This window comes from Phyllobates terribilis, unplaced genomic scaffold, assembly GCF_046119375.1.
Source record: "Phyllobates terribilis strain yellow unplaced genomic scaffold, ASM4611937v1 Scaffold_2__4_contigs__length_985480577, whole genome shotgun sequence".
NCBI classification, from domain to species: domain Eukaryota; kingdom Metazoa; phylum Chordata; class Amphibia; order Anura; family Dendrobatidae; genus Phyllobates; species Phyllobates terribilis.
Genome location: NW_027362762.1, coordinates 361,418,579 through 361,443,236, shown reverse-complemented (window position 1 = coordinate 361,443,236; position 24,658 = coordinate 361,418,579).

Below are 24,658 nucleotides of genomic sequence, written 5' to 3'. Positions count from 1 at the left end.
TGATAAGTGTTTGCATGCTTGCTGCCTTTTCTTTTCTAGTAACCTTTCTAGTCACCTATATCATCAGTGATTCTAGAGGTAATGTGTATATCAGCGGAGATGGCATATATCTGGCATACTAGACTAGCCCATACATTGCCAGTCTGATTCATATAATAATAGAGGAACATCACTTGCAATTCATTGGAAGCATTATTTAGATTGGAACAGGAAACTAATGTGTTACAATATTCTAATACCATATTTCAACATTACTATTCACTGTAAATGAATTGTTTCAGAACAGCATTTATGGTGTATCCATAGGATATGCTGCAACTGTCTAATAGATGTACCGTACTGATCAAAATTTCGGACATGTCTGGTAATGAAGTGGTTTTCCTTGTTCTTATTGAAATGTACACATTGTAGATTCAGACTGAGGGTAGCAAAACAACAAATTAACACATAAGAAATAAGAAGTAAAGAAAGATGTGTGAAACAAGCCAGAATATTTGTTACATCTTAGATTTCTTAGATTAGGTTTTGCTATCTTCAGCCTGAATCTCTAATGTGCACATTCCAATAAGCATAAGGTAAACCATTGCTTGAATCAGTGAGTCCAAACTTTTGACCGGAATTATAGGTGACAAGTGCACCAGTATGCTTGGCAACTCTCATAGCATGTGAATGGAGAGAGAGCTATGCACAAGTTAACACCGCTCAGGTCCCTGCGGCTGGGGCACCTGTTAGAATGGAGAATCTGAACACCTCTATCATGGAAATTGATGATCGGCCCTGTTTTATCAGACATTTATGGCATGGGACAATCACTTTAAGCAAGTTGACTGTTTGCAAAAATGACATTAACCCCTTCCTGTGAATTAAATAGCAGGATAGGAAGTATTTCTGCGCTCTCCGGAATACAACACAAATATTGGTAATAGAATTGTAGGTATATTGTCAACGCGTTTCAGAGTCCACTGACTCCTTCCTCAGGATTACCATGATGCATGGTTGTCGTTGACAATAAACCTACATTTAGAATACCAATATTTGTGCTGTATTCCGGAGAGCGCAGAATTACTTCCTATCCTGCTATTTAACCCATTTAAATCCTGGGGCGTATTAGTATTAGTATGCCCCAGGCCATCACCCCAGTTCAGAGAGGGCTAATGCGCTGAGCCCGCACTGAACCGGGCACATGTCAGCTGATTCTTACAGCTGACATGTGCCTGCAACAGCCGCGGGTGGAATTGCGATCCACCCACGGCTGTTAACCAGTTAAACGCCGCTGTCAATCTCTGACAACGGCATTTAACAGCGCCACGCTGCCTTAGCTCCGCCCATCAGTGACCTCGTCAAGTGATCGCGGGTCACTGATGGGTGGGCATGGCAACCCGGGGTCTGCAGCAGACCCCTGTGGTTGTCATGTCTCGCTAGCTATGAGCGCCACCTAATGGCCGGCGCTCATAGCACAGGAGCATTTCTCCTGCATAAAGGTGATCTGCTCCTCGCCTGTATGCAGTAGAAGCAATCAAAAACTGCAGCTTCTAGTCTCCTATTAAGACTATTAAAGCATGGAGAAAGTGTAAAAAAATGGTTTTAAAAATATAAAAAAAATAAAAAAATACAAAAGTTTAAATCTCCCCCCATTTGCCCAATTCAAAATAAAATAAAAAATAATCCCCACATGCACATATTTGGTATCTCCGCATTCAGAATTGCCTGATCTAGCTATATAAAAAATGAATTAATCCGATCGGTAAATGGCGTAATGATAAAAAAAATTCTAAACGCCAGAATTAAGTTTTTTTGGTCGTCGCAACATTGCAATAAAATGCAATAACGGGCAATCAAACATCGAATTTATCCCAAAATGATATCAATAAAAATGTCAGATCGGCACGCAAAAAATAAGCCGTCACCTGGCCCCAGATCACGAAAAATGGAGACGCTACGGGTCTCGGAAAATGGCACTTTTTTTTTTTACCAAACTTTGGATTTTATTTTCACCACTTAAATAAAAAATAACCTATACATGTTTGGTGTCTACGAACTTGTAATGACCTGGAGAATAATAATGGCAGGTCAGTTTTAGCATTCAGTGAACGTGGTAAAAAAAAAAAACAACAACTGTAGAATTGCATTTTTTTGGCAATTTCACCGCACTTTGAAATTCTTCCCATTTTCCAGTATATGATATGGTAAAACTAGTAATGGCGTTTAAAAGTACAACTCGTCCCACAAAAAATAAGCCCTCAGATGGCCATATTGACCAAAAAATAAAAAGGCTATGGCTCTGGGAAGAAGGGGAGCAAGAAGCGAAAACGCAAAAACGGAAAAACCTAGGGTCCTTAAGGGGTTAATACTGTTTTCTTGGAAGCTGCTGCATCTGGTTTTCAGACTCTATAAGTGTTGTGTCTTACACAACCATGCAAGGTGAGCGGTTCTGCTTATGAATACCAACCCTTTAACCTGGATAAGACCCTATTGCGCTCTTGTATTTTTTTACAGATTAACCCATTCCCGACATGCGCCGTATATATACAGCACTGCGGGAGCTGTGTTCCCACAAAGCACAGTATATATATATGGCGCCATGATTGTTCGGGCTGATGCTGAGCACCGCCGTGTTCAATTGCGGGTGTCAGCTCTATATGAGAGCTGACACCCTGTTGCAACGCCCACGATTGGTGCTAGCACTGATCGTGGGCATTTAACCCCTTTGATGCCGCTGTCAATAGTGACAGCGACATCGCGGGGCATCGCAGAGGAAGTGAGATCCCTCTGTGCTCCCATCGGCACAAGGCGATGCGATCGCGTTGTGCTGATGGTCTCCATGGTGACCAGCGGGTCCCAAGATGGCCGTGGGGTCCCCCAGGGATGTTGCCTGTCAGCTCATGCTCAGAGAATGAGCTGACATGCCTCCTCCCTGCATGTCAGACACTGATCTAATGCTCTGCAATGCAGCGATCTGTCAGTTTGAAGTTGATGTCCCATCCTGGGACAATGTAAAAAAGTAAAAACCGTTAATAAAAATTGTAAAATTATTTATTTTTAAATCACAAATAAAAGAAAAAAAAAGAAAAATATTTATTCAATAAATACATTTATTTATGTAAAAACAAAAATAAACAAAAAAAATACACATATTTGATATTGCCGCGTCCGGAACGACCCAACCTATAAAACTATAGTTAATCCCTTTATTGAAAATCATTAAAAAAATAAATAAAAAACTGTAAAAAATTATGCTTTATTATACAAAAAGTGAAATAAAATGCGATCAAAAGACGAATGTAAATAAAAATGGTATCTCTGAAAACATCATCTTTTACCGTAAAAAAACAAGCTTCCATACAGCTCCATCAGCGGAAAAATAAAGAGTGATAGCTCTCAGAATAAAGCAATGCAAAAATAATAATTTTTTCTATAAAAGTTTTTGTGTAAAAGCCACAAAACATAAAAAACTATATAAATGTGGTATTGTTGTAATCATACTGACCCAAAGAATAAAGGTGCCTTATTAATTTTACCACATGCGGAACGGCATTAAAAAAAAAAAAAAAAAATTCCTGAATTGCTGGTTTTTGTTCATTCTGCCTCCGAAAAATCGGAATAGAAAAAGATCAAAAAATGTCATGTGGCCAAAAATGGTACCAATAAAAATGTCAAGTCGTCCCCCAAAAACAAGACATCACTTGACTCTGTCAGCCGAAATATGGAAAAATTATAGCTATCAAAATATGGCGATGCAATAAAAAGTGTCTTTTAGTGTTTGACAGCAGTCAAACATAAAAAACTTTCTAAATCTGGAATCACTGTAATCGCACCGACCCGAAGAATAAAGTCGTCTAATCACTAATACTGCACGAGGAATGGCGTAAAAAATAGTTAAAACCAATTCTTCACCTGCTGTTGATTTGTTCATTCTGCCTCCCAAAGATCGTTGTAAGGCTTGGCTCACATTTATCCTGTGCTCTGCGCTGAGAGCTTACACTGGGATTTACCATGTACATCCCCTAAATACGTGATTCAAACGAAACCCCAGGTGGAAGATTCCCTATAATGAGGCAGATGGAGGCACTGTGGATGCCATCTGGCCTATGATCCGGCGGTGTCCATCTGAACAGAGGCCACACTGGGAGTCCAGAGTAACTCTGCTGCCTGATTATAGAGAATGGATCCATCGGGGGTTTCATCTGTCACATCACTTAGACATTTAGATGAAAACCCCGATGTAAGTGCTCAGCGTAGAGAGCCGGATAAATGTGATTCATTTTCTCCTGCTGTCCTTGTGAAAATTAAAAGATTTGGAGCTAAAACATTTTGGTGAAAACTTTTTTTTTTCATTTTCACAGATCAATATAACATTTTGTGAATCACTTGTGGGTTCGAGGTGCTCACCACATGTCAAGATAAATTTCCCAAAATGAGGTCACTTGTGGAAGTTTTCTACTGTTTAGGCACATCAAAAGCTCTAAAAACTCGACATGACACCCGCAGACCATTCCATCAGAATCTGCATTCCAAAACGTCACTGCTTCCTTTCTGAGCCTGGCCGTGTGCCCAAACAGTAGTTCTCCTCCACATGTGGGGTATTGGTTTACTCAGGAGAAATTGCATAGAAAATTGTATGGTGCATTTTCTCCTGTTACCCTTGTGAAAATGAAAAAATTGGGGCTAAATGAACATTTTTGTCAGAAAAATAAGATTTTTTATTTTCAAGGTTCAACTTTATAAACTTCTGTGAAGTACCTCGAGATTAGAGGTGCTCACCACAAATCTAGATAAGTTCCTTGTGGGGGTCTAGTTTCCAAAATTGGGTCACTTGTGTGGGGTTTCCGCTCTTTAAGCACATCAGGGTCTCTCCAAACACGACATGTTGTCCGCTAATGATTCCATCAAATTTTGCATTCAAAAAGTCAAACGACACTCCTTCCTTCTGAGCCATTGCTGTGCGGCCAAACAGTAGTTTTCCTCCACATATTGGGTATCAGTGTACTCAGGAGAAACTGCTCAACAAATTGTATGATGCATTTTCTCCTGTTACCCTTGTGAAAATAAAAAAATTGAGGCTAAAAGAACATTTTTGTCGGAAAAATGAGATTTTTTTAATTTTCACGGCTCAATGTTGTAAACTTCTGTGAAGCACCTGGGTGTTCAAGATGATCACCACACATCTAGATAAGTTCCTAGAGGGGTCTAGTCTCCAAAATGGGGTCACTTGTGAGGGGTTTCTACTTTTTAGGCACATCAGGGGCTCTCCAAATGCTACATTTCGTCCGTTAATGATTCCAGCAAATTTTGCATTCAAAAAGTCAAATGGCGCTCCTTCTCTTCCGATCCCTACCATGCACCCAAACAGTAGTTTTCCTCCACATATTGGATATCGGCGTACTCAGGGGAAATTGCACAACAAATTATATGGTGCATTTTCTCCTGTTACCGTTGTGAAAAAAAAAAATGGGTCTAAAGTAACATTTTTGTGAAAAGTTTAATGTTAATTTTTTCCTTCCACATTCCATTAATATCTGTGTAGCACCTGAAGGGTTAATTAACTTTTTGAATGTGGTTTTGAGTACTTTGAGGAGGTGCAGTTTTTAGAATGGTGTCACTTTTGGGTATTTTGTTGTCATATGGACCCCTCAAAGTCACTTCAAATCTTATGTGGTCCCTAAAAAATGGTTTTGTAAATTTTGTTGGAAAAATGAAAAATTGCTGGTCAACTTTTAACCCTTATAACTTTCTAACAAAAAAATGATGTTTAAAAATTGTGTGGATGTAAAGTAGACATGTGAGAAATGTTATTTATTAAAGGGAATCTGTCACCACTTTGGAGTTATCAGACCTCTACTATGGCCATACAGGGTATAGAAAAGTAAATCTATACATACCTGTATGGCCCATAGTATAGGTTTGATTGCAGAAAAAAGCGCTTTAATCAACCCTATTTTGTACAGGCTTGGTGTCCCCCCGAATTTTACCGCATTCTCAGAATCAGTGGATCCACTGAAGCGTTACAGAGTTATTACCTAATAAAGTGACACTGGACAGAATTGAAAATATTGGCCTGGTCAGGAAGGTGAAAACAGGCTCGGGGGTGAAAGGGTTAATAGACTTTGTAATGATATATTTTCTTTTCCTTGCACTTACCACATTTCATGGTATTTGTGTGGTCAGTTCTTGCTGCCAGTGGTGTTTTTCCTGAATCATCTTTTTTGTCATCTATTTGGTCGCTTTTTGTCAGCAGCATTTTTTTAATTGTATGTATAAAATAGTGAGTAGCTTCCAAACCGCCTGGTGAAAGGTCAGGTCACTTCTTTTAACCGTTACATAGTTTTGGAAACCTGCAGCGGTGTGTTTAGACTGACCATAAGCTATAAATGACTGTGCAGTACTTATATTACTCTGCATTGTGGTTATAAAATGTCAATGCAGTCTAAGCAGCTTGCACAAGATCATACAGCTGTGATGTCGGAGAACTTGCTGTCAAACACAGCCAGACTACCAAGAGAGAAGGCTCTGCCTAAACACGCGTCGAGGTGGACGCACGTCCATTCAGGAGTCCGGGTACATGTGATGACACTCATTCCCAGGTGACTGCTTGTAGTATTTACTACTTGGAATTATATGTTCCACATGCTTTATTGTCATTATAACGTTAACCTGGGGAATACACAGACTATTTTCAACATGATAAACTGAGGCTGTGCTATTGTGCACTGACAAACGTACACCCAACATTGGGATATTTGATATATAGATACTGATATGCCTCACTGTATGTAGATTAGGAAGCACGGAATCTGCTTCATTTTCTGGATCCAGTGAACATGTTAACATTGGGAGAATAGAGGGAGCAGAATCTGCTGGGTCCTAGGAGACCAAGTCAACTCTGCGATGTAGGAATGAGGCTGAAATTGCCCTGTAATTTTAGTGTCTCCGTGGCTGCATCTGTCACGGCTGTCTAACAGCTGTGACAGATGCAGCCGCAGCAACACTAACATAGATGCCAAGCATGCCGCAAATACTCGGCAAGCACTCGAGCGTGCTCACCAAAAGAGTTAACAATACACGCTCGATCATCACTAGTTCCATTTTCTATTGCAAGAGTTAACAATACACGCTCGATCGTCACTAAATGGAACAAATCTTTGTTAATAACCAATAATCTACTAATTAAAATCTTGACCAAGAGTTCAAACTATCAGGATCTAGTTAACCACTTCGCACCAGAGCCTGTTTTTGCCTTTGTGACCGGGCCAATTTTTTCAATTCTGAGCACTGTCACTTTATGAAGTAATTACTCTGGAACGCTTCAACGGATCCCCCTGATTCTGAGATTGTTTTTTCGTGACATATTGTACTTCATGATAGTGGTAAAATTTCTTCGATATCACTTGCGTTTATTTGTGAAAAAATCAGAAATTTGGCAAAAATGTTGAAAATTTTGCAATTTTCAAACTTTGAATGTTCATGCCCTTAAATCAGAGAGATATGTCACACAAAATAGTTAATAAATAACATTTCCCACATGTCTACTTTACATCAGCACAATTTTGGAAACAAAAATTTTTTTTGTTAGGGAGCTATAAGGGTTAAAAGTTGACCAGTGATTTCTCATTTTTCCAACAAAATTTGCAAAAACATTTTTTTAGGGACCACATCATATTTGAAGTCACTTTGAGGGGTCTTTATGACAGAAAATGCCCAAAAGTGACACCATTCTAAAAACTGCACCCCTCAAGGTGCTCAAAACCACATTCAAGAACTTTATTAACCCTTCAGGTGCTTCACAGGAATTTTTGGAATGTGGAAGAAAAAAATTAACATTTAACTTTTTTCACAAAAATGTTACTTTAGACCCAATTTTTTTTATTTTCACAGGGGTAACAGGAAAAAATGGACCCCAAAATTTTTTTTGCAATTTCTCTTGAGCGCGCTGATACCCCATATGTGAGGGAAAACCACTGTTTGGGCGCACTGCAGGGTTCGGAAGGGAAGGAGCGCCATTAGACTTTTTGAATGTAAAATTTGTTTGAATAATTAGCAGACGCCATGTTGCGTTTGGAGAGACCCTGATGTGCCTAAGCAGTGGAAATCCCACACAAGTGACACCATTTTGGAAACTGGACCCCTTAGGGAACTTATCTAGATGTGTGGTGAGCACCTTGAACCCCAAGGTGCTCCACAGAAGTTTATAATAATGAGCTGTAAAAATAAAATTTTCACATTGTTCCTACAAAAACGTTTTTCATCCCTTAACTTTGCATTATCATAAGGGTAATAGGATAAATTGCACCATGAAATTTGTTGTGCAATTTCTCCTGAACACGCCGATACCCTACATGTGGAGGCAAACCACTGTTTGGGCGCACGGCAGGGTTTGAAAGGGAAGGAGCGCCATTTGACTTTTTGAATGTAAAATTTGTTTGAATAATTAGCGGACGCCATGTTGCATTTGGGGAGCCCCTGATGTGCCTAAACAATGGAAACCCCACACAAGTGACACCATTTTGGAAACTAGACCCCTTAGGGAACTTATCTAGATGTGTGGTGAGCACCTTGAACCCCAAGGTGCTTCACAGAAGTTTATAATATTGAGCTGTAAAAATAAAATTTTCACATTTTTCCCACAAAAACGTTTTTCATCCCTTAATTTTGCATTATCATAAGGGTAATAGGATAAATTGCACCATGAAATTTGTTGTGCAATTTCTCCTGAACACGCCGATACCCCATATGTGGAGGCAAACCACTGTTTGGGCGCACGGCAGGGTTTGAAAGGGAAGGAGCGCCATTTGACTTTTTGAATGTAAAATTTGTTTGAATAATTAGCGGACGCCATGTTGCATTTGGGGAGCCCCTGATGTGCCTAAACAATGGAAACCCCACACAAGTGACACCATTTTGGAAACTAGACCCCTTAGGGAACTTATCTAGATGTGTGGTGAGCACCTTGAACCCCAAGGTGCTTCACAGAAGTTTATAATATTGAGCTGTAAAAATAAAATTTTCACATTTTTCCCACAAAAACGTTTTTCATCCCTTAATTTTGCATTATCATAAGGGTAATAGGATAAATTGCACCATGAAATTTGTTGTGCAATTTCTCCTGAACACGCCGATACCCCATATGTGGAGGCAAACCACTGTTTGGGCGCACGGCAGGGTTTGAAAGGGAAGGAGCGCCATTTGACTTTTTGAATGTAAAATTTGTTTGAATAATTAGCAGATGCCATGTCGCATTTGGGGAGCCCCTAATGTGCCTAAACAGTGGAAACCCTCCACAAGTGCCACCATTTTGGAAACTAGACCCCTTAGGGAACTTATGTAGATGTGTGGTGAGCACCTTGCACCCCCAGCTGCTTCACAGAAGTTTATAATATTGAGCCATAAAAATAAAATTTTCACATTTTTCCCACAAAAAATGTTTTTCATTCCCTAATTTTGCATTATCATAAGGGGAACAGGATAAATTGCACCATGAAATTTGTTGTGCAATTTCTCCTGAGTACGCCGATACCCCATATGTGGCGGAAAACCACTGCTTTGGCGTACGGCAGGGTTTGGAAGAGAAAGGAGTGCTATGTTGACTGGGATAGGTTGCAGACACCATGTCACATTTGAAGAGTCGCTGACATGCCGAAACAGCAGAAACCCCCACAAGTGACCCCATTTTGTAAACTACACCTCACAAGGAATTCATCTAGGGAAGTAATGAGTATTTTTTAATTTTTTAATTTATACCATTGGGCAGTGAAAAAAGCATAATTATATTTTTACCACAAAAAAATGTTTTACCCTCAGATTCTACATTTTCAAACAGGGCAATGGGTAAAAATGGTGCCGAAATGTGTCACACAATTTCTTCCAAAAGTGGCAATACCCCATATGTGGCTGCATCGTACCGCTCAGCCATACGGCGAGATCTGGTGGGGACGGCGCGCTATTTGACAATTGGAGAACAAATTATTGTAGAATAGGCATTTGGATTTGGGAGCACAAAATTTTCTGAATTTCTTTTGGGGGGCAAGGGCCATTCCGCTTTTCCAGAGCCTTTCTGCTACCAGTAACTTGGAAGTCCCTTATATTTTTAACAGATGACGGTCCTGAGTGGGGACTAGCTTTTTTTGAGGACTGAGTTGAAGCTTTTATTGGGAACATTTTACGTAACATTTATCCGGCGCTCTAGGCTGAGCACTTACATCGGGGTTTCCATCTAAATTTCCAAGTGATGTAATTCAGATGAAACCCCTGCGGGATCCATTCACTGTAATGAGGCAGCAGAGTTACTCTGGACTCCGTCTGGCCTCTGTTTAGCGGTGTCCTTTTTTTCTGAAGTGCACAAAACTGTGGTCAACCGCACTTTTATGCACGCCTAAAACAAATGACACCGTGGGATCACAGGCCAGACGGCATCCACAGTGGCCTATATCTGCCTCATTACAGGGAATCTTTCGTCATGGATTCCGTCTGAATCACATATTTCAGAGATTTACATGGAAACTCTGGTGTAAGTGCTCAGCGCAGAGCGCAGGATAAATGTGGGCAGAGCCTTACTGCGAACTTTGGGAGACATAATAAACAAATCAGTAGATTGGTTTTATTTATTTTTTACGCCGTTCCCCGTGTGGTATAAGTGATGAGATTACTTTATTCTTCGGGTCAGTGCGATTACAGAGATACCAGATTTATATCGGGTTTTTATGACTGACAGCTGTCACACACTAAGAGACGCTTTTTTTTGCAAAATCTAGTTTTGCATCGACATATTTTGATATCTATAATTTTTCCATATTTCGGCCGACAGAGTCATGTGACAGCTTGTTTTTTGCTGGACGAGTTGACATTTTTATTGGTACCATTTTTGGGTACGTGACATTTTTCGATCGCTTTCTATTCCGTTTTTTGGGAGGTAAAATTAACAAAAACCAACAATTCAGGAATTGTTTTTTGAGGTTTTTTTTTATGCCGTTCTGCGTGTGGTAAAAGTGATCAGGCAGCGTTATTCTTCGGGTAAGTACGTTTACAGCGATACTACACTTACTGTATATTTTTTTTATGTTTTGGCGCTTTTACGCAAACAATTTTATAGAAAAAATATTTTTTTTGCATTGCTTTTTTCTGAGCGCTATAACTTTTTTATTTTTCGGCTGATGGAGCTGTATGGTGGCATTTTTTTTTTGCGGAACAAGATGACGTTTTCAGCGGTACCATTTTTATTTCCATTTTGCTTTTTGATCGCATTTTTTTCCACTTTTTGTTTGGCAATATGATGAAAAAGCATATTTTTTTGCTCCGTTTTTTATTTATTTTTATTACGGTGTGCACAGAAGGAGTTAATTAGTGTGACAGTTTTATAGATCGGATTGTTTCGGACGCGGCGATACCAAATATGTGTACTTTTTTTGGTTTTGAATAATATACGGATTTATTGGTTTAATATTTTATTTATTTATTTTTATTTATTTTGTGATTTTTTTTTTTAACAGTTTAAAAACTTTTTTTAACTTTTTTTTTACATTTTTACTTAGTCCCTGTATGGGACATTAATTTTTATTTTTCTGATCACTGATCTCATGTAATGTAATAGACATGTATTACAATACATGAGATCTTTGCTGACTTTCACAGTCAGTGTGTCCTGCCAGGCTTCAGCTGCAGGCTGAGCCAGGCAGGACACCATATATTGCAGATCTGGAGGCGGTCATGTGACCTCCAGCTGCCATAGCAACACCAGGTCCTGGAAGGTATAAGGGGGCCGTCGGAGAGGTAAGTGGACGACCCCCTCTCCTCTTGCTGTCTTCTATATACCGCGATCACTATAGATTGCGGCATATAGAAGACATCAAAGGGTTAACATCACTGGGACCTGATCCAATCAGGTCCCGATGGTGTTCCCTGTCAGAGCTAACGCTCTGCACCGGAATCGCAGCGCTTGCAGGACCCTGGGGGTCCTGAGCGCTGCGAGACCACCCACCGTTTTTAAACGTCGGCGCTGCACAGAGCCCAGCAAGCGCCGACGTTTATCTACAGTGGGCCGTCGCAAAGCGGTTAAAATAGAGTAAAATTGGCAATGAATACCATACATGCATATTTTTTGTAAGTACAATTATGTGAGGTGATGCATATCCTATTAAGTAATGTTTCGATTCTACAAATGTTGGGGGACCATGCAGATATATCACACTCAAGAAAGCCCAATAGTCTTTCTTTGCCAGACATAATTTCTGCCAAAGCCATACATTTGGCTAGAATGTGCGCCGTTTTAATTCAACAAAGACTGCTGGCAATGCACTGTCAAATTTTATTAATGCCCTGAGCAACATACACTGTGAGTAAGGAAAATTGTGCATTACAGATTTGAAGTAAACAATCTATCTTGATTTATAGACATCCCAGCTTTGTGCAAGAAACAAATTTAAGATATACAGCTGGAGAGAGTCCAAAGACTTATATTAATAATATTGTTCTGCTGGGATGTAAGTACTGGATGAGTTTATCTATAGACAATTTAAGATTTTACAGTCAAGACAAAAATATGATTGACATGTGGCCAGGAGCATTTTACCAAAATAACTTAGCTTTACTTACAGTTGTAACTATTTAAGGCCAAGAACTATTAAAGAGTAACTATACTTTTTCTATGTAGCTGTCATACAGTTAATGCAAAATGATGATTTTTTCATAATATACATTACCCAATTTGGTTTCTTCTCTCCAAAACACTATGCTGCACTGCTGTTTTAATGCCCGGTCTTCGTTCCTTTAGAAGACCCTTTCAACTGCTGCTTAGCAACTTGCATATACGATACAGTCCTGCTAATCGTTATTGGCACCCATGAAGTTTAAGTACATAATATGGAATAGCTCTTGAAAAAAATGAATCAAGTGAAACAGTTTTTTGTATAGAGCACTCGTGTTAAATACAAAAGACCAAATGATAAACAATAATTTAAAACAAAAAACAACGGGAGGGAAAAATGTAAAGCTTGCTATGTCACTGTTATTGTCACCCTTTACATTAATTTAATATGGAAATACATTTTGACTCGCCTGTGGTAAATCACAAAAGAGATTCACCTGTGATTACTTGTCTGTGCCCATGTGACATGAATTAGTCAATGAATGATAACTTCAGTGTTTTAAAAATCCATATAGTAGGCCCTATTTCTTTGTCACAATGGTGAAGACAAATGAGCTGCCTGAGGGCATCAGAACTGCTATTATTAGCAAACACAAGACTTCCAAAGAGTATAAGACCATCTCCAAAGATCTTGGTATCCCAGTTTCAACAGTGCGCAATGTTATTAAGAAGTTTGCAAAGCATGAAACCATCAAGAACCTCCCTGGATGAGGGGGAAAGAGGAAAATTGACAAGAGATGTCTTTGGATGTTTTATGTGGTGTTTTTTTCCACCATTAGCACCAACCTTCAAAGACCTGAAGGCCAACCTGGAATAGTCTGGGGTCATGGTTTCAACAAGTACCATACGCCGCACACAAAACCAAGCTGACCTTTATTGATGAAGGCCAAGTTAGAAACCATTGCTGAAGAAAAGACATAAAAAGGAACAACTGATATTTGATAAAAAAGTACCTTGACAAACCACAATCCTTCTGGAAAAATGTTCTGTGGACAAATTAAACAAAATAGAGCTTTTTTGGCAATGCAAATCAACAGTTTGTTTACATATGGCGCAATGAAGCTTATAAGGAAAAAAACATCTTACCAACAGTTAAGCATGGTGGAAAATCCATAGTTACTTTACTGTATCTGGTTCTGGAGGCCTTGACCGTATCACAGGAATCATGAAGTCAAAGAATTATCAAGAGATTTTAGAACTAAATGTCCTACCCAGTGAAAGAAAACTTGGCTTGAGTCAAAGATCATGGGTCTTCCAGCAAGACAATGACCCAGAGCACACATCCAAAAGTACACAGGAATGGTTGAAAAAGAAAAAATGGACTGTTTTAAAAGGGCCAGAAATGAATCTTGACCTCAATCCCTTTGAAAATCTTTGGGGTGAGCTGAAATTTGCCATTGGGAAAAAGAACCCTGCAAACATTCAAGAGGTTGAACAAACTGCAAAGGAAGAGTGGGAGAAAATTCCAGCTGAGAAGTGCAAGAAGTTTATAGATGGCTACAAGAAATATTTGGAGGCTGTCAGCATTGCCAAACGGGGTGCAACCGAGTATTAAATAGGGGTGCCTTTATTTCTGCACATGCTGTTTATTCAGTTTTTTTTCTTTGAAATTGCAACATGGAAGTTGAAAAACGATGTTTTATTGTTGTATTACTTTCGACCACTAATTAAAAAATCCTGATGATATATCTTTGATACATTCCATTTATTTCTGAAGATATTATAAAGTCTATGAAAAAAATGAAGGGGTGCCAATAATGGTGAGCAGCACTGTATTTAAACGGAGTACAGAATTTCCCTGTCTGAGTACAGAGAAGCCCTGAAATGGAAACTCCTATACACAGACTGTTTAAATATAGTGTACAGAGCATGATCTAACTCTTTAAATAGCACACTGTAGCATAGGTTTGGGAGAGAAGGAAGCAAAATAATGTAATGAATTTCATTACGGAAATTCATAACTTTGCAATGCCTGGCGGATAGTTATAGTATTTTTGAACTAGAAGACGTACTTAGAAAGAAATAATCATGGTAAAATAGTGTGTGTTTAGTCCAGAAGCAGCTTCCTATGATTGAGGTGAACACCAGCACAGCGCCCTTCCCAATCACCGAGAGAACTATGTAGTGGCACAGATTTCTCTTCATCTGCTCCGTGATGATCAGTTTGGGTGCAGGGCAGGAGAGAAAGCTACCAGTACCTGCACATCACTAGTGCTGTAGGTTCTGACTAGCTGAAGGACCTTTCAGGTAATGTGATCAGTCACATGCCTGGAAGGAACTTCAAAATGTGGTAGTGTACACAATATGCAGCAAAAATGTGTGTGTGTTTGCTCATTTATGCAGCAGAGACATGTATGTTGATGTTGTAGAGCTGTGTGTGAATATGTGTAAGAGAACTGTGTGTATATGGATCAGGACTGGGTGTGTGTTTGCCCATCTAGCCAAGCTGTCTGTGTGTAGTAGACATTTGTGTTTGTGTGTATGTAGCAAAGCTGTGTGTGTATGAAGCAGGGCTGAGAGTGTTTATGTAGCAGAGCTGAGTACGCATGTACTGTGCATGCAGCAGTGCTGTGTATATGTGTGCGCTGAAGAGAGTGTACATAATGTTCATTCTGTAAAGCTATATGTGTGTAATACACATGCTGCAGAGAAACACTAGCAATAGATGTATTACCTCCCTATTCCTATTCTACCACGGTGTATTACAATTAGTGAGATTGACCCCTCCACTTCTTTACACTACCAGGAAGGGGCGTACATAGAAATCATGGGGCCCTAAAGCAGAAGTGCTAATTGGGCCCCTTTCCCTCCAACAACAACAAAAAAATAATTAATATTTGGCAGGGTCACAGAAGAGCTTATCTCACAACTTTGCAGCCTTTACAAAGTAATTTTCCTCCAACTGAAGTCCTAGATTCCTTTTTCATTGCACTCATAAAGTATGATGCCAACTAAAGTGTCATGCAAACACTGAATGATACCCCCACAGTGAATTCCTCTACAGTACCCTCCACACGCACAGTATGATGACCCTACTGTACCTCACCTCAACTCCTCAAAGTATCATGACCCCAACACAGTATGATTCCCTAACTGTGACTCCCACACAGCCCTCCTTGCAGTATAATAGGCCTACATACAGTATAATGGCCTCACACTTCACCACACTGTATAATGGCCCCCACTAGCCCTCCAAACAGTATAATGGCCACCACACAGCCCTCCACACTGTATGATGGACCCCACAGAAAAATTCACACTGTATAATTGCTTGCACACAGTATAATGGCCCCTACATAGCCCTTCATAAAGTATAAAGGCTCCCACATAGCCCACCAAATATTATAATGGCCCCCATGTAGCCTTCCTAATATTATAATGGCCCCCACACAACCCTCCAAATATTATAATGACCTCCACATAGCCCTCCAAATATTATAATGGCCCCCATAATCCTTCATATAGTATACTGCACCCTATAGTCCTCCATATCGTATAATGCACCCCCATAGTCCTCCATATAGTATAATGCACTCCATAGTCATCTATACAGTATAATGCACTCCCCATAGTTCTCCATATTGTATAATGCACTCCCCATAGACCTCCATATAGTATAACACATCCCAAAGATCTCCATAGTGTATAATGCACTCCCCATAGTTTTCCATATAGTATAATGTACCCCATAATCCTCATATAGTATAAAGCACTTCCCATAGTCCTCCACATAGTATAACCCACCCCATAGACCTCCATATAGTATAATACACCTCATAGTCCTCCATATAATATAATGCACCCCACAGTCTTCCATTTAATATACTACACTCCCCATAGTCCCCTATACAGTATAAAGCACTCCCCATAGTCCTCCATATAGTATAACCCATCTCATAGCCCTCCATATAATATAATGCACCTCATAGTCCTCCATATAATATAATGCACCCCATAGTCCTCCATGTAATATAATACACTCCACATAGTTCCCCATACAGTATAATGCACCCCATAGTCCTCCATATAGTATAATGCACCCCATAGCCCTCCATATAGTATAATGCACCTCATAATCCTCCATACAGTATAATGCACACCATAGTCCTCCATATAGTATAATGCATCCCATAGCCCTTCATATAGTATAATGCACCTCATAGTCCTCCATATAGTATAATGTACCTCATAGTCCTCCAAATAGAATAATACACTCCCAATAGTCCTCCATACAGTATAATGCCCCTATAGTCCTCCATATAGTATAATACACCTCATAGTCCTCCATATAGTATAATGCACCCCATAGTCCTCCATATAGTATAATGCACCCCATAGTCCTCCATCTATAATATAACGGGAGATGCGTGTCTCTGTCTGAAGCCTCTATAGACTTTGCATGCGCGACGTGCAGTCTGGCTCCAGACAGAAGACCACATCCAGCCGTTACAGGTAAGAGGAGTGCATGGCGTCGGAGATCGCGGTATGCATAGACGCTGAACGCATACCGCGATCTTCGGCGCCTTACTTACATACTTACTTGACTGGGAGGAGCATTGCTGCGGCGCCTCTCTTCGCCAGAGACCGGGGCAGGAGTGAGGCGTCGGATCGGCGCAAGCGCATAGCTCTATCCGGTGCCATTTTACTGAAGACACATTTGAAGTGTGTCTTCAGCAAGATGGCGCCGGACAGCGTGGTATGGGCATGCACGTACTCCGATGCCACACTCCTTCCCCGGCCTCCGGCAGAACAGGACACCGAAGTGCTGGAGCACAGGGAAGAAAGGTGAGTATAAGTGTTTTTTTTGCATGTGTGTACAGCGTGAAAGGGATACCAGGATTGGGGGGTGAGGGGGCCACACATACCAGGATTGTGAGGTGAGGGGTCCACACATGCCAGGATTTGGGGGACGAGGGGTACCAAGCATACCAGGATTGTGGGGTGAGGGGACCATGCATACCAGGATGGAGGGGTACCACACATACCAGGATTGTGGGGTGAGGGGACCATGCATACCAGGATTGGGGGGTGAGGGGACCATGCATACCAAGATTGGGGGGTGAGAGGACCATGCATACCAGGATTGCAGGGTGAGGGGACCATGCATACCATGATTGGGGGGTGAGGGGTACCACACATACCAGGATTGAGGGGTGAGGGGACCACACATACCAGGATTGGGGGGGTGAGAGGACCATGCATACCAGGATTGGGGGGGTGAGGGGTGCCATGCATACCAGAGTAGGGATGAGGGGTACCATAAGTACCAGGATAGGAATGCTGGGTTCCATGTATACCAGGATGAGTGATGGGGTGCCATGCATACCAGGATGAGGGGTACCATGCATACCAGAATAGGGATGAGGGGTACCATGCATACCAGGATAAGGATGAGGGGTGCCATGCATACTAGGATGAGGGATTGGGTGCCATGCATACTAGTTTTCTGGGATGAGGAGGCCATACATACCAGAATTGGGATGAGGGGTACCATGCATACCAGGATAAGGATGAGGGGTGCCATGCATACCAGGATGAGGGATGGGGTGCCATGCATACCAGGATGAGGGGTACCATACATACCAGGATAGGGATGAGGGGTACCATGTATACCAGAATTGGGGATGAAGGAGCCATGCATACCAGGATTGGGGATGAGGGGTGCCATGCATACCAGGATTGGGGACGAGGGTTGCCATGCATACCAGGATTTGGGATAAGAAAGCCATGCATACCAGGATTGGGGATGAGGATGCCATGCATACCAGGATTGGGGATGAGGGTGCCATGCATACCAGGATTGGGGATGAGGGGTGCCATGCATACCAAGATTGGGGATGAGGGGCGACATACATACCAGAATAGGGATGAGGGGTACCATGCATACAAGGAAAAGGATGAGGGGTGCCATGCATACTAGGATGAGGGATTGGGTGCCATGCATACTAGGTTTCTGGGATGAGGAGGCCATACATACCAGAATTGGGATGAGGGGTGCCATGCATACCAGGATGAGAGATGGGGTGCCATGCATACCAGGATGAGGGAGCCATGCATACCAGGATTGGGGATGAGGGGTGCCATGCATACCAGGATTGGGGATGAGGGAGCCATGCATACCAGGATTGGGGATGAGGGAGTCATGCATATCAGGATTGGGGATAAGGGGTGCCATGCATACGAGGATTTGGGATGAGAAAGCCATGCATACCAGGATTGGGGATGAGGGTGCCATGAATACCAGGATTAGGGATGAGGGGTGCCATGCATACCAGGATTGGGGATGAGGGGTGCCATGCATACCAAGATTGGGGATGAGGGGCGACATGCATACCAGGATTGGGGATGAGGGGTGCCATGCATACCAGGATTGGGGATGAGGGGTGCCATGCATACCAGGGTTGTCGATGAGGGGTGCCATGCATACCAGGATTCGGATGAGGGGCCATGCATACCAGGATAGGGATGAGGAGTGCCTTGCATACCAGGATTGGGGGTGAGTGGTGCCATGCATACCAGGATGTGGGTGAGAGGTGCCATGCATACCAGGATGAGGGATACCATACATACCAGGATAGGGATGAGGAATGGGCTACCACGCAAACCAGGATAGGGATGTGGAGTACCACACATACCAGGATTGGGGATGAGGGGTGCCACGCATATCAGGATTGAGGATGAGGGGTGCCATGCATACCAGGATTGGGGGTGCGGGGTGCCATGCATACCAGGATTGGGGATGAGGGGTGACATGCATGCCAAGATTGGGGATGAGGGGCGACATGCATACCAGGATTGGGGATGAGGGGTGCCAGGAGGGGGGCAGCACATACCAACATGGGAGACCATATATCAATAAAAATGCTCGTCATCCGGGCGTAGTCTATAATATAACCGGGGATGCGTGTCTCTGTCTGAAGCCTCTATAGACTGCGCAAGCTCGACGCGCAGTCTGGCTCGAGACAGAAGACCACATCCATCCGTTACAGGTAAGAGGAGTGTATGGCGCCGGAGATCACGGTATGCGTAGACACTGAACGCATACCACAGTCTCCGGCGCCATACTTACATACTTAACTGACAGGGAGGAGTGTTGCCGCGGAGTCTCTGTTCGCCGGAGCCGGGGCATGAGTGAGGTGTCGGATTGGCGCATATGCATATCGCTATCCGGTGCCATTTTACTGAAGACACATTTGCAGTGTGTCTTCAGGAAAATGGCGCTGGACAGCGTGGTCCTCCGGCACACACTCCTCCCCCGGCCTCCGGCAGAACAAGACGGGGCCCTTGCATGCCAGGATAGGGATGAGGGAGCCATGCATACCAGGATTGGGGATGACGGAGCCATGCATACCAGGATTGGGGATGAGGGCTGCCATGTATATCAGGATTGGGGATGAGGGAGCCGTGCATACCAGGATGGGGGCGAGGGAGCCATGCATAACAGGATTAGGGATGACTGAGCCATGCATACTAGGATTAGGGATGAGGGGTGCCATGCATATCAGGATTGGGGATGAGGGAGCGATGCATACCAGGATTGGGGATGAAGGAGCTATGCATACCAGGATTGGGGATGAGGGGTGCCATGCATACCACGATTGAGGATGAGCGGTCCCATGCATACCAGGATTGGGGATGAGGGAGCCATGCATACCAGGATAGGGATGAGGGAGCCATGCATACCAGTATTGGGGATGAAGGAGCTATGCATACCAGGATTGGGGATGAGGGGTGCCATGCATACTAGGATTGGGGATGAGGGGTGCCATGCATACCAGGATTGGGGATGAGGGAGCCATGCATACCAGGATAGGGATGAGGGAGCCATGCATACCAGGATTGGGGATGAGGGAGTCATGCATACCAGGATTGGGGATAAGGGGTGCCATGCATACCAGGATTTGGGATGAGAAAGCCATGCATACCAGGATTGGGGATGAGGGTGCCATGCATAGCAGGATTGGGGATGAGGGGTGCCATGCATACCAGGATTGGGGATGAGGGGTGTCATGCATACCAAGATTGGGGATGAGGGGCGACATGCATACCAGGATTGGGGATGAGGGGTGCCATGCATACCAGGATTGGGGATGAGGGGTGCCATGCATACCAGGGTTGTCGATGAGGGGTGCCATGCATACCAGGATTCGGATGAGGGGCCATGCATATCAGGATAGGGATGAGGAGTGCCATGCATACCAGGATTGGGGGTGAGTGGTGCCATGCATACCAGGATGTGGGTGAGAGGTGCCATGCATACCAGGATGAGGGATACCATACATACCAGGATAGGGATGAGGAATGGGCTACCACGCAAACCAGGATAGGGATGTGGAGTACCACACATACCAGGATTGGGGATGAGGGGTGCCACGCATACCAGGACTGAGGATGAGGGGTGCCATGCATACCAGGATTGGGGGTGCGGGGTGCCATGCATACCAGGATTGGGGATGAGGGGTGCCATGCATACCAGGATAGGGATGAGGAGTGCCATGCATACCAGGATGTGGGTGAGGGGTGCCATGCATACCAGGATTGGGGATGAGGAGTACCACAGATACCAGGATTGGGGATGAGGGGTGCCACGCATACCAAGATTGAGGATGAGGGGTGCCATGCATACCAGGATTGGGGATGAGGGAGCCATGCCTTCCAGGATTGGGGTTGAGGGTTGCCATGCATACCAGGATTGGGGGTGAGGGGTGCCATGCATATTAGGATTGGGGGGTGAGGGGTGCCATGCATTCCAGGATTGGGGGTGAAGGATGCCATGCATTACAGGATAGGGATGAGGGGTGCCATGCATACCAGGATAGGCATGAGGGGTGCCATGCATACCAGGATAGTGATGAGGGGTGCCATGTATTACAGGATAGAGATGAGGCATGCCATGCATACCAAGATAGGATGATGGGGACAGGATGGGGGCAGCACAAATACCAGGAGGGGGGCAGCACACACCAGCATGGGAGATCATATATCAATAAAAATGCTCGTCATCCGGGCGTAGAACGGGTTCAATAGCTAGTCTATAATATAACCGGGGATGCGTGTCTCTGTCTGAAGCCTCTATAGACTGCGCATGCTCGACGCGCAGTCTGGCTCCAGACAGAAGACCACATCCAGCGGTTACAGATAAGAGGAGTGTATGGCGCCGGAGATCACGGTATGCGTAGACACTGAACGCACACCTCAGTCTCCGGCGCCATACTTACATACTTACCTGACAGGGAGGAGTGTTGCCGCGGCGTCTCTGTTCGCCGGAGCCGGAGCATGAATGAGGTGTCGGATTGGTGCATATGCATATCGCTATCCGGTGCCATTTTACTGAAGACACATTTGCAGTGTGTCTTCAGGAAAATGGCGCTGGACAGCGTGGTCCTCCGGCACACACTCCTCCCCCGGCCTCCGGCAGAACAAGACGGAGCCCATGCATACCAGGATAGGGATGAGGGAGCCATGCATACCAGGATTGGGGATGACGGAGCCATGCATACCAGGATTGGGGATGAGGGCTGCCATGTATATCAGGATTGGGGGTGAGGGAGCCGTGCATACCAGGATGGGGGCGAGGGAGCTATGCATACCAGGATTGGGGATGACTGAGCCATGCATACTAGGATTAGGGATGAGCGGTGCCATGCATATCAGGATTGGGGATGAGGGAGCGATGCATACCAGGATTGGGGATGAGGGGTACCATGTATACCAGGATTGGGGAAGAGGGGCCCATGCATACCAGGATAGGGATGAGGGAGCCATGCATACCAGTATTGGGGATGAAGGAGCTATGCATACCAGGATTGGGGATGAGGGGTGCCATGCAGACCAGGATTGGGGATGAGGGGTGCCATGCATACCAGGATTGGGGATGAGGGGTGCCATGCATACCAGGATTGGGGATGAGGGGTGCCATGCATACCAGGATAGGGATGAGGGAGCCATGCATACCAGGATTTGGGATGAGGGGTGCCATGCATACCAGGATTCAGATGAGGGGCCATGCAAACCAGGATAGGAATGAGGAGTGCCATACATACCAAGATGGGGGTGAGGGGTGCCATGCATACCAGGATGTGGGTGAGGGGTGCCATGCATACCAGGATGTGGGTGAGGGGCCCATGCATACCAGGATTTGGGGTTGAGGGGACCATGCATACCAGGATTGTGTGGTGAGGGGATCATGCATACCTGGATGAGGGGTACCACACATACCAGGATTGTGGGGTGAGGGGACCATGCATACCAGGATTGGGGGGTGAGGGGTACCACATATACCAGGATTGGGGAGTGAGGGGACCATGCATACCAGGATTGCGGGGTGAGGGGACCATGCATACCAGGATTGGGGGATGAGGGGTGCCATGCATACCAGGATGAGGGGTACCACACATACCATTATTGGGGATGAGGGGTGCCATGCATACCAGGATTGGGGATGAGGGAGCCATGCATACCAGGATAGGGATGAGGGAGCCATGCATACCAGGATTGGGGATGAGGGGTGCCATGCATACCAGGATTCAGATGAGGAGCCATGCAAACCAGGATAGGAATGAGGAGTGCCATGCATACCAAGATGGGGGTGAGGGGTGCCATGCATACCAGGATGTGGGTGAGGGGCCCATGCATACCAGGATTTGGGGTTGAGGGGACCATGCATACCAGGATGGTGGGGTGAGGGGATCATGCATACCAGGATGAGGGGTACCACAAATACCAGGATTGTGGGGTGAGGGGACCATAAATACCAGGATTACGGGGTAAGGGGAACATACATACCAGGATTGGGGGGTGAGAAGACCTTGCATACCAGGATTTGGGGGGTGAGGGGACCATGCATACCAGGATAGGGGGTGAGGGGACCATGCATACCAGGATTGGGGGGTGAGGGGTGCCATGCATACCAGAATAGGGATGAGGGGTACCATACATACCAGGGTAGGAATGCGGGGTACCATGCACACCAGGATGAGGGATGGGGTGCCATGCATACCAGGATGGGGTTGAGGGGTACCATGCATACCAGGATAAGGATGAGTGGTGCCATGCATTACTAGGATGAGGGATGGGGTGCCATGCATACCAGGTTTCTGGGATGAGGAGGCCATACATACCAGAATTTGGATGAGGGGTGCCATGCATACCAGAATGAGGGGTACCATACATACCAGGATAGGGATGAGGGGTACCATGTAAACCAGGATTGGGGATGAGGGGCCCATGCATACCAGGATAGGGATGAGGGAGCCATGCATACCAGTGTTGGGGATGATGGAGCCATGCATACCAGGATTGGGGATGAGGGGTGCCATGCATATCAGGATTGGGGATGAGGGAGCCATGCATACCAGAATGGGGGCGAGGGAGCCATGCATACCAGGATTAGGGATGACTGAGCCATGCATACCAGGATTGGGGATGAGGGGTGCCATGCATATCAGGATTGGGGATGAGGGGTACCATGTATACCAGGATTGGGGATGAGGGAGCCATGCATAACAGGATTGGGGATGAGGGAGCCATTTATAGCAGGATTGGGATGAGGGGTGCCATGCATACCAGGATGAGAGATACCATACATACCAGGATAGGGATGAGGGGTACCATGTATACCAGGATTGGGGATGAGGGGCCCATGCATACCAGGATAGGGATGAGGGAGCCATGCATACCAGTATTGGGGATGATGGAGCCATGCATACCAGGATTGGGGATGAGGGGTGCCATGCATATCAGGATTGGGAGTGAGGGAGCCATGCATACAAGGATGGGGGTAGGGAGCCATGCATACCAGTATTGGGGATGACTGAGCCATGCATACCAGGATTGGGGATGAGGGGTGTCATATATATCAGGATTAGGGATGAGGGAGCCATGCATACCAGGATTGGGGATGAGGGGTATCATGTATACCAGGATTGGGGATGAGGGTGCCATGCATAGAAGGATTGGAGATGAGGGGTGCCATGCACACCAGGGTTGTTGATGATGGGTGCCATGCATACCAGGATTGGCGAT